The following is a 17,390-nucleotide window of genomic DNA, read 5'->3' on the forward strand; positions in this document are numbered from 1 at the left end:
TTCATCTATCTATTTTCAGAGGTTTAAAGTTTCAAGGGGTAAAAGCACAAAGAGACTATGTTCACAAATTGGCAAGACTCCCTTATAAAATGAAGGGAAAAGAATCCAAAACCAAATCTGAAGCAGCTGCTAAATATATGACGGCAAATGACGAGTAAAAAGAGCAAAAAAAATGAAATTCCGATGGGTTCGGTAAGTTGTGGCCTTTGCATCAAAACTTAATTTCAAGCAGCCAAAACTGAGACCAGCCAGCAACCAGGAAACGGTGGGCAAGTCAAATATTATTTCCTGCGTCAGAACACGATTAGGACCTTCTGGTTATTTCCTTGGTTATATACAATAATTCCTATTGACTTATAAGAGATGAAAATTGTTTCAAGACAAACCTTATCGCACACAGGACATGTCTCACTTCTTTCTATCCATTCAAGAATACACTCCAGGCGAAAATGATGTTCACACTTTGTGATAATTTTTGGATTTTCTGCATCATATTCTGCAGGAAAGAACATCAAAGGGGATCTGTCAACAACCTATATAACATGGCAAGTGGCACCCTTTTTCGCAGTGAGACAGAAAAGTTCATAAATTGCAAGGGGAAGAAATACCTTCGAAACAGGTTGGACAACAATCTTCCTCTTCCTCCGTAGACACAATTGGTTCAACTGGTTTTGAAATTTCTACTTCTAGCCCCTTTGATGATTCATTTCCAGTAGTAGCTTAGCTTGTGCTTTGCAGTCCAATTCCTTTGCATCATCAGATTTTAGAGGTCTTTTGAGGGATAACAGGAACCGTTTCTTGACAGGAACCAATATTTGTTGTTCGCACTGCTTCATCCCTCTTACTGTTATGAATACCTTGGGAGGCGGAAGGAGTTTGAGGATGTCCTAAAGCTGCATCAAATGGAACTGGAGCCGGAGGAGATTGATAAGCATCAGGAACCGATACCTCCAGATTTGTGTCAACCAGCAACCAGGAGGAGAGGGTAGAGGCAGTAGCATTGCGAGCAGATAAAGGCACACGCCTATCGGAGGTTCTTGAGTTCTGTTAAAAACGGAAGTTCAACTCAACAAAGATAACGAAAAAGTTTTCAATACGATGAACAATTTGTTCAGCATGGTTGCCTCTTATGGATATCTTTGGACAGGTATTTGAGTTATCCATTTATAATAAATAAATAGTATGAAAGCAGACAGGTCAAGAAGAAAATCTTACATACAATTTTCAGTTTCAAGTTGTTCTATATTTTTTTCACTCATTTAGTTAGCATAAAAGTATGAAGGTAGAAATCATTACTCGAGTCATGAGCAACTTAGAATTCCACGCATCACAAGGAGAGAAATCTGTTATAAGACAAACACTAAATCGCTTTTGAAGATGTGAATAGCACTGTTCCATTCAGTAAACCATTTTCAAGCAGTCGTAACTGATTTTTGTCTAGGCACGAAATTTTACTTAGCCGGAAAAATAAAAATGAATAAATAAATCATTTTGATTTAAAAAATATTTTGGGAGTCGCCATTGACCTTTTTGGGTTAGGTAGGTCAAATACCTAAAAACAATCTTTTAAAATAGTTTTTAAGAAAACATAATTTAAAAGATAAACTGATCTGCGTATAACCAAAAATTTTTAATAATAATAATAATAAAAAAGATTCGTGGTCGGTTACGTTTAGAGAATGATTAACACCCCTATAACGCCCAAAATTGGTACTCATTAATTATAAATTATCTCTTTTATTAGAAATTTAAAATATTCAAAGATATATTTAATTTATAACCCTGTCATTTCAAATTTATTAGTATAATTTTAAGAAAATCTATTAATTTTTTATATTTAAATAAGATATTTATTTATTTAAAAATATTAGAAAAGGACTTCTAGGTGCTTTAAGACAACTCTTTTCTTAATATTAAAAACTAAATAAATATTAAAACACTTATCTCAAAATAAAAAAAAATAGATAAATATATATATATATATATATATATATATAAAAGTAAAATATTTATTTAAAAAAATCAGAAAATAGACATCCAGTTGCTTTAAGACTGCCCTTTCTTAATATTGAAAAATAAATATATATTAAAATAATATTATTTTTATTAAGAGTAATTTATAAAATTAAATTTATAAATAGGATTTGAATAGAAAACAAATAAAATAAATATTATTTATTATATATACATTTATATGACTAAATAATAATAATAATAATAATAATTAAATATATTAAAAATAAACATATAAAATTAAAATATAACTAAACAATGAAATTAAAACTATATATTTAAAATATATAAAAAATAAAACTTATAATTAAATAAATGAAAATATTAAAACTAGTGACTAAATTATAACATATTAAAATTAAATACCTAATTAGTAATTAATTATTTAAAATTACAGTGGTTAAATATGCTATTTTACCCATTTATTAATTTAGATACTAAAATAAAATGGTATAAAATTTGAACATCAAATCAAATTAAATTAAAACATGCTATTCGGGGTTAAAATATTAATTATTAAAATCTGAGGGACTAACTTATGTATTTGTCATAAATATGTAAAAATACATGTAATGACTAAATTATAATGAAATAAAATTAAAAGATAGAATTAAAATGCTCAAAAACTTAATTTAGTGGCTAAAATGTAAAAGATACAAATCTGGGAGTACTGCGAACGAAGTTTTCCCATTCAGGAAATTACACAAGTACCCTCCCCAAAACGACGTCGTTTGGGGAGGGTTTTAAATACTTCAAACAACCGGCCCTTCGGGCCATTCTTTCCATTTTATTTTTCTTATTCTCTCTCTTTAGAAGAGAGAAAAATGTTTCTCTCATATCTCTCTATATGTCTCCGCCCGAAGGTAGCTCGGGGACTGGCCGACCACCTTACTCCGCCGCCGATACCGCCGCCGGCCACCGTACTTGGTGGCCGAAAATTACAAATCCTACCCAAATTGAAGCTCCTTCGATATTAAAGCCGAATCTGGCCTTTCCTTTTCCTAAAAATCCCTCAATCCCCGTAGATCTAGGCTTTATTTACCTTCGATTTTTTTCTCCGGCAACGTTTGGGCTCTCCGAGGGTGAACAAGGCGTCAAGGGTAAGGCTTCTATACCTTTTCTTCTTTCTTTCCTTTTTTTTGATGTTGTGATTGTTCTGTTGCTATCTTTGGTCTTTGTTTCGCTCTTGCTTGTGTTCTGTTTTTCTTTTCTTCCTCTGTTGTTGTCTATGTGTTAGTTGCCCGTCCTTGCTCTCTGTCCGTTCTCGGTCATTATCTTTTTTTTTATTTTGCAGGTGAGTCGAGGCTTTTATAACCTCGTCGTTATGGCTCTCGGACCAGTCACAAGGGTTGATTTCCCGGTGAGTCACCGAACTATGTGGTGACTCACCCCATAGCTATGACGTGGACGACCGTTAAGGTCTTCTGGAGGCTTCTAGCGAGGGCAGCAATAGCTAGAACGTCGATGTGGGGCGGCTGGAAGAAGAGGCGGCGGCGCGTGGTCTCTAGGGAATCATCACCATAGGGTTTATTCTAGATGTGTGTGGGTCGTTGGATCTTGCCAGATCCAATGGCTGGAATTATTGGCGGCTGGCTGAGATGAGGCACAAACCCTAATTTGGGTTTAGGGTTCTACTAGGTCGGTTCTAGTTGGGCCTGGCAGTGTTGGGCTTCTGAATCCATTTGTAATTGGACTCTGGGTTTTGGGCCTTTAGTAATAATAATAATAATAATAATAATAATAGTATAAAATAATATAATAATAATAATATTATTAATAATAATAATAATAATAATAACAACAAATGGATGGAAAAAAAATTAGTATCTTCAGCTGCCCCTCTTTGTTAATTCTTTTGTTAACAAGAATAGGGAAAAGACAAAAAGATAATACATTTTTTATCCATTTGACTTCACTTGATTATGATGGCAATGTTGAACAAATTCTTCTTTGGGATTAGTTCTTCTCATTATGAACTTTTCCACTGGGGATGATAATTTTATCTCCTTTTGTGATGTAATCTAGCAAAAAGTTGAACAAATTCTTCTTTTTCAGATGAGTTCTTCTCATTATGAACTCCTTCTGGAAATGCTGATCTTCAAGAGAGATTCTTCTTTCATTCAATCTCCATATGTGATGAATCAAGATAAGGTCGAACAAGTTCTTCTCATTATGAACTTCTTCTCATTCTTCAGATGAGTTCTTCTCATTATAAACTTTATCTGGAAATGTTGATGATGATCTATCTCCTTCTGTGATAGAGTCAAGCAAAAGGTTGAACAAGCCATTCTCATTATGAACTTCTTATTCCTCTTCAGATAAGTTATTCTCATTATGAACTTTCTCTGGAAAAGTTGATGCTGATCTATCTTCTTTTGTGATAGAGTCAAGCAAAAGGTTGAACAAGCTCTTCTCATTATGAACTTCTTCTTCCTCTTCAGATAAGTTCTTCTCATTATGAATTTTCTCTGAAAAAGTTGATCCATCAAGTGATGAATTCGAACAAAAGGTTGAACAAATTCTTCTCATTATGAACTTATTCTCCCTTCTTCAGATGAGTTTTTCTCATTATGAACTCTACCTGGCAATGCTAATTCATCGAGTGATGAATTAAAGCAAAAGGTTAAACAAGTTCTTCTCATTATGATCTTCTTTTTCTTCTTCAGATGAGTTCTTCTCATTATGAACTCTTCTGGAAAAGTTGATCCATCAAGTGATGAATTCGAATCTTTGTTAAATTCTTTGAAATTTCTGTCAAATATTTAACATGGATAAAATGAATGAAAATGCACCTGTTTTTGCAAATGCCTAAATATGATGCATGAATGTTAAGTTCATCTTTATTTGATTTCAAAGTGGTGAACTCGGTCTTCCTTCACTTGGTCAAAATGTCATTTCAAGCTGGCATTTCTGATTTGGAAGAGCAATCTTTATGTCTTCTTTGCTTCATGAAAGTCTCAGAAGAAATGTTTTATTCACAAAATCCTTGTTGCGATTAGAATTATGACCTTGTTGTCCCATCTTATCATGGATAACACCGGCTTTCTTTGCTTGGACTTGTGTAGAAATCCAATAAATCTTTCATCTTTGAAAAGAGAATCTATCATCTTTGAAGAGTGTAGATGTAGATATACCTGACTCAGCAGGGATTAATTAGGAGAGTAGAGTATGTTCTGATTTGACTCTTGAAATAGATCATAAGGAAGATTTATCATAATTCCTTTCATGTCTCCACATCTAATTGGATCTCGAACAAGGCAGCTCAGACCATATCATGTTAAGATGCTTAACAACAACCTGTCGTTCAACCTCATTTGGCTCCACTAGTTTCTTGTTGTTAAAATTTCCGCTTTCCTTCAATATGATTGCAACATTGGTTCAGCACCATTGTTAGGATTTTCAGACGCTCGAATAGACAATCGGAAAGGTTTGCAAAGAGGGGTCGGAACGGTTTTGTGTTTAGGGAGTAAGGAGATTGAAAGATAGAAAATTGCATAGCGATTTAGAGTGGTTCGATTTTCTCAACCAAAAGTCTACATCCACTACCTTAGCTCCTCACCAAGTATTTTCCAACAAATTCACTAATTTGTTCTTTCTTTTGAGGACAAAGAGATAACCTTACAACTCCCTAGTTTTTCCGGGCTAAACTAGAACCTTTCCCTAGCTTTTACACGGGATAAGCTAGAACCTTTCCCCTTTACAAAAGGATAAAAGATGTAAACAAGAAAACCTCTCTAAGGTAGGTGTTTACAAGATTGAGCTCACAAGAACAAAATATTTACAAGAGAATGATGAAATAAGAATGAAAAACTCTTCTCTTGTGTTTGATTGCTTGGATAGTTGTTCTCCTACTTCTTCAAGTGTCCTCAGCTTGTATTTATAGCTTGGAATGTGTTTGATGTTGTATATAGCTGTTGGGGATGTTTTGGAGTCGTTTGGGGATGATTTTTCTACTCAAAAAGGCTGCCCATAACATGATGCATCGATGCATGATCAAGGTGCATCGATACCCCTTCATTAAATTCAAATAAACTAGCCGTTACTAGCCGTTGCAGCCTTGATGCATGGATGCATGGCAGGATGCATCGATGCATGGCAAGGATGCATCGATGCATGGCAAGGGTGCATCGATGCACTAATTGCATTCGATGAATGGATGCATGGATGCATTGCCTGATGCATCGATGCATTAGTGCAGATGCATGGATGCACTGCAGGGATGCATGGATGCACTTTGACACCCTTTAGCATTTTTGCTCAAAATCTGATTTTATTGGACTTTGAATTATTTTTGAAACCTTTTAAAACTTTGAATAAATTCAATTCAAATCCAAAAACATTTTGCAAATTCAATTCCAGTCCAAAAACATTTTGCCTTAAATTGTTATATCAAAACATAGTTCAACAATCTCCCCCTTTTTGATATAACAAAACATTTGAAAAATTGGTTTTGGAAAAACTCCCCCTTAATAAATTGTTTAATGAAAAAGATATCAATTGTTACCAATTGTTGGAAAATATATGAAAATGTTAAGCTCCCCCTTTTCCATTATTGTTGGAAAATATATGAAAATGTTAAGCTCCCCCTTTTTCATTAAGAAATAAATTGAATTTTTCAAACCAAACTTCTCCCCCTTTTTGTTATATAAAAAATAATTCAATCTTTGAAGTTCAAAATAACTTTGGAGAGTAAGTAGTAAATTTGACATTTTAAAAATCATTTGAAAAATCAAAGCTCCCCCTCAATAAATGCATTCCAAACAAAATTTAGCTTTTAAGTTCATGACACTTAAACAAAATATTGAATTTCTACAAAGAATAACAAACATGTTAGAGGCACATGAAATTCAATATATCCAAGTCTAAAATACTTTATGCAATACCAATTGTTGAAATTTGATATTAATACCAATTGTTAAAATTAAGTGCATTTGCATAAAGTTTTCCAAAAATGTTATGCATTTTGAAAAATTTGATATCAATTGCTAAAAAGATATCATTTTCATTTATACCACATGCATAAACATTCAAATTTAGGCCAAAAATTAAAATTTATAAAATCAAAGTATTTTGAAATTTGATATCAATTGTTAGAGAGATATCATTAGCATTTAAAACCAATTTTGACCAAAATTTATTATGATGAACAAAAACTTCTTAAAAATTAATATAAGCTTAAAATGTTCATCATAATCATCTTTTCAACATACATGAGATTAAAACAATGATGCATAATCATTTAAAACCAAAAACTCATGCATGCTTAAAATCAAATGAGCAACCAAATAACCAAAATTAAAAGCTTTAAGCTTAGAGGTTACCCATTCCTTTTTATGTGTGGCTAGAGCATCTTGAATATCATCACTTTCATCACCATTTCTCCCACACACCTACAAGAGACATTTATTTGGATTTTGGTATCCAAATTGCTTTGGATCCTTGAACGTTAGTTTCAATGCCCCTTGTTCCCTTAGGAATCCATACTTGTTTAATTTTAAAACGCTTTCCTTTCTTCAAAGGACAAGTATGTTCCTTATGACCATGATAATGACAATGTGAACATATTGTCATTATTGAACTAAATGAATTATTTAAAATAATTTCTTTTTCTTTTGTTAAGCATTCAAGCTTAACGTTTAAATCAAAATTTTCTTTTTCAAAACTTTCAATTTTTATTTTTGAAAGCTCTAAATCCTTTTTCAAATTTCATTTTGGCTTTCAAATCTATTTTTATTTTCAAAAGAAAATCATTCTCGATTTTAAATTTTGAAATCATTTTCTTATATTTGGAGTTCATGGTATCAAACTCTGAATATAACCTATTAAAAGCATCTTGTAACTCATCAAACGTATAAGAATTAAATTCATTTGAGTTAGAAGATACCTCGGGCTCTTCATTAGCCAATAGAGACACCACCTTTGTTGGTTCTTCTTTCTTGTTTCCATGGATTTCCTCGAGCTTATTCCAAATCTCCTTGGCACTTGAACATGAAGAAACTCCTTCATAGATTTCAGGACCAAATGCACACAACACCATGTGCATGGCCTTGGCATTAAGTTGAGCTTTCTTCCGTTCTTTGTCACTCCGCTTCTTCTCCTTCTTCTTTGGAGAAGAGTAGCCGTTCTCGATTATCTCCCATGCATCAAGATCATTGGATTGGATGAATACTTTCATTAATTTCTTCCAATGACGATAGTTGACTCCATTAAAGTATGGAGGCTTGTCGGTTGGTAGGGAGTCTTCCATGTGGAACGAGCCGGAGGTGGAAGCCATCTTCTTGGTTGTGTCGGGAATTGGTAGAGCGTCTTCTAGGACCATCTCAAGGTGGTTAAACCTTCTTAACGAGTTAGGCTCTGATGCCAATTGTTAGGATTTTCGGACGCTCGAATAGACAACCGAAAAGGTTTGCAAAGAGGGGTCGGAACGGTTTTGTGTTTAGGGAGTAAGGAGATTGAAAGATAGAAAATTGCACAGCGATTTAGAGTGGTTCGACTTTCTCAACCAAAGTCTACATCCACTACCTTAGCTCCTCACCAAGGATTTTCCAACAAATTCACTAATTTGTTCTTTCTTTTGAGGACAAAGAGATAACCTTACAACTCTCTAGTTTTTCCGGGCTAAACTAGAACCTTTCCCTAGCTTTTACACGGGGATAAGCTAGAACCTTTCCCCTTTACAAAAGGATAAAAGATGTAAACAAGAAAACCTCTCTAAGGTAGGTGTTTACAAGATTGAGCTCACAAGAACAAAATATTTACAAGAGAATGATGAAATAAGAATGAAAAACTCTTCTCTTGTGTTTGATTGCTTGGATAGTTGTTCTCTTACTTCTTCAAGTGTCCTCAGCTTGTATTTTTAGCTTGGAATGTGTTTGATGTTGTATATAGCTGTTGGGGATGTTTTGGAGTCGTTTGGGGATGATTTTTCTACTCAAAAAGGCTGCCCATAACATGATGCATCGATGCATGATCAAGGTGCATCAATACCCCTTCATTAAATTCAAATAAAACTAGCCGTTACTAGCCGTTGCAGCCTTGATGCATGGATGCATGGCATGATGCATCGATGCATGGCAAGGATGCATCGATGCATGGAAAGGGTGCATCGATGCACTAATTGCATTCGATGAATGGATGCATGGATGCATTACCTGATGCATCGATGCATTAGTGTAGATGCATGGATGCACTGCAGGGATGCATGGATGCACTGCAAGGATGCATGGATGCACTGCAGGGATGCATGGATGCACTTTGACACCCTTTAGCATTTTTGCTCAAATCCGATTTTATTGGACTTTGAATTATTTTTGAAACCTTTTAAAACTTTGAATAAATTCAATTCAAATCCAAAAACATTTTGCAAATTCAATTCCAGTCCAAAAACATTTTGCCTTAAATTGTTATATCAAAACATAGTTCAACAACCATAATTACTGGTTCTTAAAACACTTGACAACACATTCATCATTTCTTGTGGTTTCTTCTCAGATGTTTGGTCAGAGAAGTTCTTTCATAGTTGTTCAGAACTTTTGTATGATGTCACAAGTCCATTTGAGAACAAAGCTTAGTGGGAATACAAGTGAGATGCTGGTGTGTTTCATGACCAAAAAGTTGGTCAAATTCACAAAATACGTTAGTGTCGAATTAAATAAGAGATACCAACTGATCTTGATATCATCTTGGGCAAAGGCAAGTGTGATACTGATCACGTTTTCTTCCGTAATGAGCATTGTAGGAAGTAGAAACATTTCACCTATAGGGTCTATGTACAGAACAATATTCATGTAATTCTTGTTGTTAGGGATGAAACGCGCATGATAAAACCAAAATAGATGAAAAACTCAGTTTACCCTGACTGGTAATGATAACCCTAGTAACAACGGGAAAGAGCAATATACGTAAGCTGAGCCTCTTTATTCAATGTCATCAAGTAAACAAAAATTGCTGTGAAAAACAGCTTCGTAACTCCAATAGTATGGTTAAAACTAACTGCCAGGAATATCAAAGAAATATTTCCAAAAATCATCGACACAGAGAATGCCAAATTCAAAGCTGAGATTTTAAAGAGATGAACCCTGAATTGAATGGTCTACCTAGAGACCATCTTTATCCTTGCAACCGTGATGTAGCTTAACAAATAACATGTTATAATGTGACACATGGTTAAGAAGATTGGGTATTTGAAACTATACTTGCCGATTAGATATTTGTTCAATAACAAGACCCTGATGAAACTGCCTGATGAATGAAGCAATTATGTACAGTCAGCTTGATTGTCACTGTTTCACTATTTTCTTTCTTCATACATTTCTGTCTCATTGGAACTATTTGCTCAAATCAATGATCTTTAACACATGATGAAGTGGGCCTTCAGCATGCCCCAGCATTTGCTGATATGAACGTTCAAAATACACCAATATTCCTGATTATGTTTGAAAAGGGTTTTTAGCATGCCCCAACATTGGCTTATACAAACGTTCAAAATGCATCAGTATTACTGATTTTGATTGAAAGGGGTTTTCAGCATACCCCAACATTTGCTGATACAGATGTTAAAAATACATTCACATTACTTCTTGTTGAGATGAGCTTTCAAAAATGCCCAAATATTCATATTGACGTGGACTTTCAGGATGCCCCACATGAAATATTTCTGTTTGAAGTGGGCTTTCGAGATGTCCCAATATTCTGCTTCTGATTCACTCTCAATGTTTGTTTGACTGGAATACCATGATCCCTACGAGGTCCAATTTTGACAATGCACTGTTATGGGTACTTGTGGCTTTATTCGTGCCCCAAATCTGTTTATCTTGAATACTCTCATTCTAGTGTCGCTAAACAGCAGTGTTATCAAGTAATTGAATGAATTCTCTTCATGTTTTCACAAACTTAAGAAGTGTTCAATCATTCTGACGGAAATGTCTAAAATATGTGCATCTTCTGAATGAGGTGCCCACTTTTTGGATCTGGAAGGATCTAGTCGAACAGAGTGGTATAAATCGCTTGGTAATTCATTACAGGCTGACATAGTGAACCTTGTTTTCAATGAAGGCTATTTCTGGAATATATTTTTCTGTGGGCGAGAAACTAATTTATCTGAACAGTAATATGATGCAATAGCAAGACTACATGTACATTGGTACAAGCTCTTAAAAAATCTACACCCATGCAACATGTTGACTCTGATAACTACTCATCTGATTATGAAGCGATCTTTCAGAATGATTTCACAGATATTGATAGTTCTTCTGATACCGAGGAAATCCTGAATTATGATTCTGATAAGGAGAATAAATTGTTATACTTGACGAAAAATGGGATACTCAGAGGCTGATGCTTCAATAGCCATGGAGAGATGAGGCTTGGATTCATCAATCGCAGAGTTGATATATTTTATATGTGCTGCTCAAATGGCTAAAGCTGATGAGGCACTCATTCCGGTAGAAAATAGGAAGCCATTATGCAATGACTCTAATTACAAACAAAGGCGAACTCGGGCTATGATTTTTGAAAAGGAAGAAGCAGAGGAAGCTTGAAAAGAAGCTTCTTAATGAAGATGATCATGCAGTTCATCTTCTAAATCTAGTGATTGGTTTTGGGGTTCTCACCGAACCAGATCAGATAACTCAAATAATACTTTCAGAAGATGCTATTGGGCATCCTTATTTCTACTATGAGAACGTGGCACTTGCTCCAGTTGGTGCTTGGACTGAAATGTCACGGTACTTATATGATGTAGAGCCAGAATTTATAGATTCGAAGTATTCTTGTGCTGCTGTACGGAAAAGGGGCTATATTTATAATCTGCCAATTGAGAACAAATTTCCTCTTATTTTGCTTCCTCCAGACATCATACATGATGCTTTTTCATTGACAACAAAATGATGACCTTTCTGGGATCGAAGAACAAATTTGAATTGTTTATAAATATATACATGAAGTGTCCAAATTGACAGAAAGGATCCGTAAAGATCTTGAAGCTTATGACGATGAGCTATATTCAAGAGTTAAGAAGTATGTTCTTGATGAGTACCGAAAATGGAATCTGGTATGGGTTGGAAGGAATAAAGTTGCTCCACTTGAACCTGATGAGGTGGAAATGCTTCTAGGTTTCCTTAAAAACCATACACGATGAGGAGAATCTATTAGAGACATGTTCCCCGGTGGTATCGATGTCTTGTCTTTTTCTCTGGGATCAGTGATGCAGAGGTTGCCTTCTACTGTCTTGGCATACCTTTGAAAATAGATGCACAAGAACTTAATGGTGATCGGATTAAGCAATTGATAAGTAGATTTGGCAAATTCGACCTCGTTGTTAGTGGCATCCAGTGTAACAACCTTACTATAAGAAATAAATATAAACCGGAGGAACCAAAAGATTTTTGTTGCTGCATTTTTTTTTGCAATGACTGCTACAGTGACTGTCTCTTTTGCTGCTCCAAAATATGCACTGTCATATCCCACTCTTCCTGAACTATGGAAAGGTTTGGCTGATGGAAAAAATGGTTCTCTACTTTTGGAATCATGTAACCACTGTTATCCAATATGAAAGGCCTACAAGTGTAGAATATGTTCCAATGTCTTATTCTGTGCCATAAGTTCTCAAATTCAAGTTCAATAATCTTCTGAAGGGCATAATTGATATAATCCTGACAAGGAAAATGATCGGCATGAAAGAGACAACAATGATGTATCTAGACTTGAGCCAGTATCACAGTATAACTAGAGTGCAGGTGGTGACTTGTTCATTCCCATAATACACCTTAATGGGACTTATAGCTCTGTGATGTAATCTTCTAGAGAACATGGATTGCTGGTTAGGGAAAATAATTTGTCTAGTGATGCTTATCGCCCTCAGCATAAGATAAATGATAATCTTTATTGATAAATTGCCAATAATGTCACAGGAGAGTATCACAAGTTCAATTCTCCTGACTTTCTGGCTCATTGGACCACGTTCTTTCAGGAATGTGAAATGCTTCATCTTTTTGGCGTCACTTTCTTTTTCTAAGCAGTAACTTGCTTCAAGGACCTTTCTCATTTGAGACTGTCCTATTTGAAAATATTTTTTCTCCTTTATTTATCAAAGAATAAAAGAATTTTGTAAAGTATTGCCTATTTCAGGTTCACAATAGAATCAAATCATAAACCATGAAATTAATGAATATCAAATAAATCAACTACTCTTTTAAATCATTCAAAAATCATAGTCCTATGGCCAGTGTCAAAATTATTGATTGGTTTAAGGTATAGGTTGATTCTGGTAAAATAAGGTTTCTCAGGTTAGTCCATCATATATGTCTATTTGGGCTTTCATTAACTTGAAGAAATGGTTGTTATGCTCATCTTGTAGAGATGCTTCTCGTCGTTATTCTCATCTCGTAGAGATACTTATTGTTTCTAGACTCTCAGGAATATCTTTGGGATGTGTGGTGTTTCATTAAGAGCTTAAGATCGTCTCTTATGTCTTTGTTGCACCATTCAATATTCGAACCACCTTTTCAGGTTTTCAACTTAAATTCTCCTTTGTTTTCAATATATTATTTAAAAATTTACATCTTGAACCCCCCTTTTATCATTTTTCATATTATGCATTAAAGATTTTAAAAACCAATTTTTGCAAATAAAAATCAATCTTGAGAGGCGGAATGAATTATGAAGATATTCTCTTTAAATTAGATGCCTTCAATCTTGCTTTGCTTGACTTGGATCTACTTTGCTGGGGATTTTTCCATAAGATTCATTCATCTCCAGTATTTCTCGCGCTTCTTGTTGAATATGAATCTTTGAACAAATTGTACTTGATCAATCTTGTAACTTGAGGCTCTATGAGTCGCCTATTTTGATTCAAGTTTTTTTTATTTTTTATTTTTTTCTTTTTTTTTCTTTTTTCCCTTTTTTCCTTTTTTCCTTTTTTCCTTTTTTCCTTTTTCTTTTTCCTTTTTTTCTTCTACAAGGATAATATTTCTTGACAGAATCTGAGTTTATTTGGTTTCTCAGAAGTTTCCCATCCATTTCTACCAAAATAAATTCTCCTTCGGAAAAGGCCCCTTTTTTACAACATATGACCCTTCCTAATTAGACATCCATTTCCCACGGAAATGTTTATGTATAGGCAAGATCTTTTTAAACACTAGATCACCCTCTTGGAACTCTCTCATATGTACTTTCTTGTTGTGATCTTTCATCATCTGTTTCTGATGCATCTACCCATGATAAATAGCTTTCAATCTCTTCTCATTAATAAGGTTTAATTGATCAAATCGAGCTTGGATCCCTTCAACCTCCTCCAATTTTACTCCTTCAAGATACAAAGTGGTGGGATCTCGACTTAAATCGGTAAGACTGAACAATAAGATGTTGCCCCAGTGATGTTCGAACAGTATTGATATGCATATAAGGCAAAAGGTAGCTTCTCGTACCAATCTTTGTAAGTTTCAGTGACCTTTGTAATGATCCTCTTAATGTTCTTATTTGATCCTTCAACTGACTCATTCATCTTTGGGCGATATGTCACTGAGTTTGCATGCTTGATCGCAAAGTTCAGTCATCTCATACATAGAAGTCTTTGTAAAAAAAAAGTATCTCCAGGGGGATGAATATTCAAGATTAACTTTATTTACATGAAAACAATGTAATTAATGCATGATATATTTATTTAAATCAATCCTTTTTTTTCTTCTTCTTTGAGTATGCCCCAATTACTCAGAATTATCTTCGATAAGTCGGTCCATGATACCTCATCTCGTCTCTTCTTGCAGGAAGATTCACGGATAATTGAAAGTTTGGTTCTTTTGAGGTTATTTGGTTTATGATGGTTTTGAATTTGGAAGGACAAAAGTGTGACTTATGAAGTCATGTATATGGTGGAAGGTAGTATCATAAACCAGTAAACATCTGGAGTTGGTGTCTCAAAAATAGGTAGAGACATTTCTTCAGAATCTCATATAAATGTAGTGTCAGGATTTGGTTTTGGTAAGGGTCAAGTAATTGGCTTTGGATGGGATATGGAAGATATAATTTTACCATTTTCCATAGACCTAAAACTCTTAAAAAATTAAAAGAATATTTAATCTATCTGATACTCAAGAATTTCAAGATTAAAATTCGATTTCTTGCTCATAACCATAAAAGCAACAAAAAATTATTTATCACAGCAAGACAGAGAAAGGAACAAAAACAAGTTCAAACAAAATGCTGAAAATAGAAAGGCACTACAGTGGTAGATATCAACTTCCACTTGTTTATTTAGCTTGTGTCTATCGTTCCTCGAATTTTGGGTGTGTACTTAGCCCATGATTTTCATCTTTATTTGCCCCCCATTCCTTGATCATTTATTGTGTCAAGACTCCCTTGTCAACGAGTGTCTCTATTTCTTTTAACAATGACCAACAATTCCCTGTTGAATGCCCAGATACTCTATGTGAAAATTACAGAAACTATTTTGATCATAGCAATGGGCATAAGGGTTTGGTGCCACTTTCACCAATCTTGGTGTAATGTATTGGCCTTTAACCAAATAAGGGTACAGATATGAGATAGATTCCTGAAACATCTTCAGAGTTTTTCTTGCTCGAGAGATTATCACTTTCTTTGATCGTTCTGAATGATAAAATGTTCTCCTGTGATCGAGGGGGTTCTGAATGCTCATTTCAGCTACAACTGGGGTAGTATTAACCAGACACCTTAAGTTGCCCCTTGCCTTACTGGTTTTCGGAAAATTTGATATAGGTATCTGAGGTGTCTTCTGGGTTATATATGCCCCAATCTTTCTTAGACCAATGGGCTAATCTCGAGTTACCTTCATGGGAGCCTTTTAATTTTCTTGCGCCCGATATTCTTCACATGATTTGATCATATTAGTCTCTGTTGAATCAACAGTTTCTGAACATTGAACCTTAACCCCTTCTTTTATCTTGCATTTTTGAATTGCTTTCTCTAAAGGATCTTGGAAATTTCCATCAAGGTTACCAGGAACCTTAGCTGAACAATTTGGAATTCCAGTCTGATTTATCCAATGAACTTCCTTATAGGTCCAATTCTCATTTGGAGGAAACTGTGGTTGATCCAGTTGTGGAGTAGTTAATCTGGTTGAGAGCATTTTTGGATGCAATTTTTCACTCGAACAGTGGAAGGGAGGAAATTGAAAACCTTGCACATTTTTCTTCTTCTTGATCACTCTATAAGGTTCGGCGCCATGTTTAACTGAATGAGGCCTCACTGTATTAACCTCAATTTCTTTCTCGACGTCATTATTGTCATAGCCTCTTATCCTGCCATTCTTGATAGCCATTTCGATCATTTCTCCACTCATGATGATGTTAGAGAAATTATTAGGGATAACCCCTATCATGTGATTAATATAGGGAAATTTTAGTGTACTGATGAACAAAGTAGTGAACTCCTTTTCAGTCAATGGTGGATATACTTGAGAAGCAACGTCCTTCCATCGTTGTGAATATTGTCGAAAGATTTCATTGCACTTCATATTCATGTTTTGTAATATTGTTCGATCAGGGGCCATATCAGTCATGTGCTTGTATTGACCAAAAAAAGCTTGAGCTAAATCCCTCCAAGAACGTATTTGAGTACGTTTTAGCTGATTATACCATTTGGATGTAGACCTAGATAAACTGTCTTGGAAATAGTGGATTAACAATTTTTCATTCTCCACATAGCCAGTCATACGACGACAGTACATAGTGATATGATATGAAGGGCACGTGATCCCATTATACTTCTCAAAATCTGGAACTTTGAAATTTGGTGGGAGAACTAATTCGGGGACCAAACTCAGCTCTTTGGCATCAAACCCATAAAATGACTCAACCGTCTCTCTTGAAGCAATACAAAATTCATTTGGCTTCAACCCAGAAGCAGTAGAACAATCAATGAGGAACGACGCTCCAGCTTGATATTTCTTAACAGCGAAGTGAACTGGTGATTGGATTTCCTGATGTACAAAGGTGTGTTCAGGAATGTGAACAGGTGTAACACCTAGAGGATTTGTGGGGTTTTCAACTAGACTTTTCCCAGTGGTCAAATGTTTCCCAATCATTTCTTCCATCTTGTTCAGTAGATTGATTTGAGAATTTGTGATATTAGCTTCAATTTGTGCTAACTTGATCCTCAATTCTTCTTGTGTCTCTTTTTGCTCTATCTCAAATTTGTCTAGCCTATCCTCAGTTTCTTTAGACATTTTTCTTGTGTCGTGCTAAGCGTTCTTGCTTCAAGGAATAACCAAGATGACTTCGGTTGAAATCTTTATTTTAATGAATGAATATTTTAATGATGTAAGTTTGAAACTATAGATGTAACTATGCAACGATGCAAATACAACGATGCCAAAATAAGAATGCAAATTGCGCAATACA

The 17,390-nt window shown here is 34.7% G+C and overlaps 1 pseudogene; it reads right to left on the bottom strand.

Moving 5' to 3' along the window:
- Positions 1-270: 270 nt before the first annotated feature.
- LOC120114455 lies at positions 271-17,083 on the bottom strand (annotated as a pseudogene).
- Between the last annotated feature and the right edge of the window lie 307 nt (positions 17,084-17,390).

Source organism: Hibiscus syriacus, unplaced genomic scaffold (assembly GCF_006381635.1).
Source record: "Hibiscus syriacus cultivar Baekdansim isolate YM2019G1 unplaced genomic scaffold, ASM638163v2 tig00110223_pilon, whole genome shotgun sequence".
Classification (NCBI taxonomy): domain Eukaryota; kingdom Viridiplantae; phylum Streptophyta; class Magnoliopsida; order Malvales; family Malvaceae; genus Hibiscus; species Hibiscus syriacus.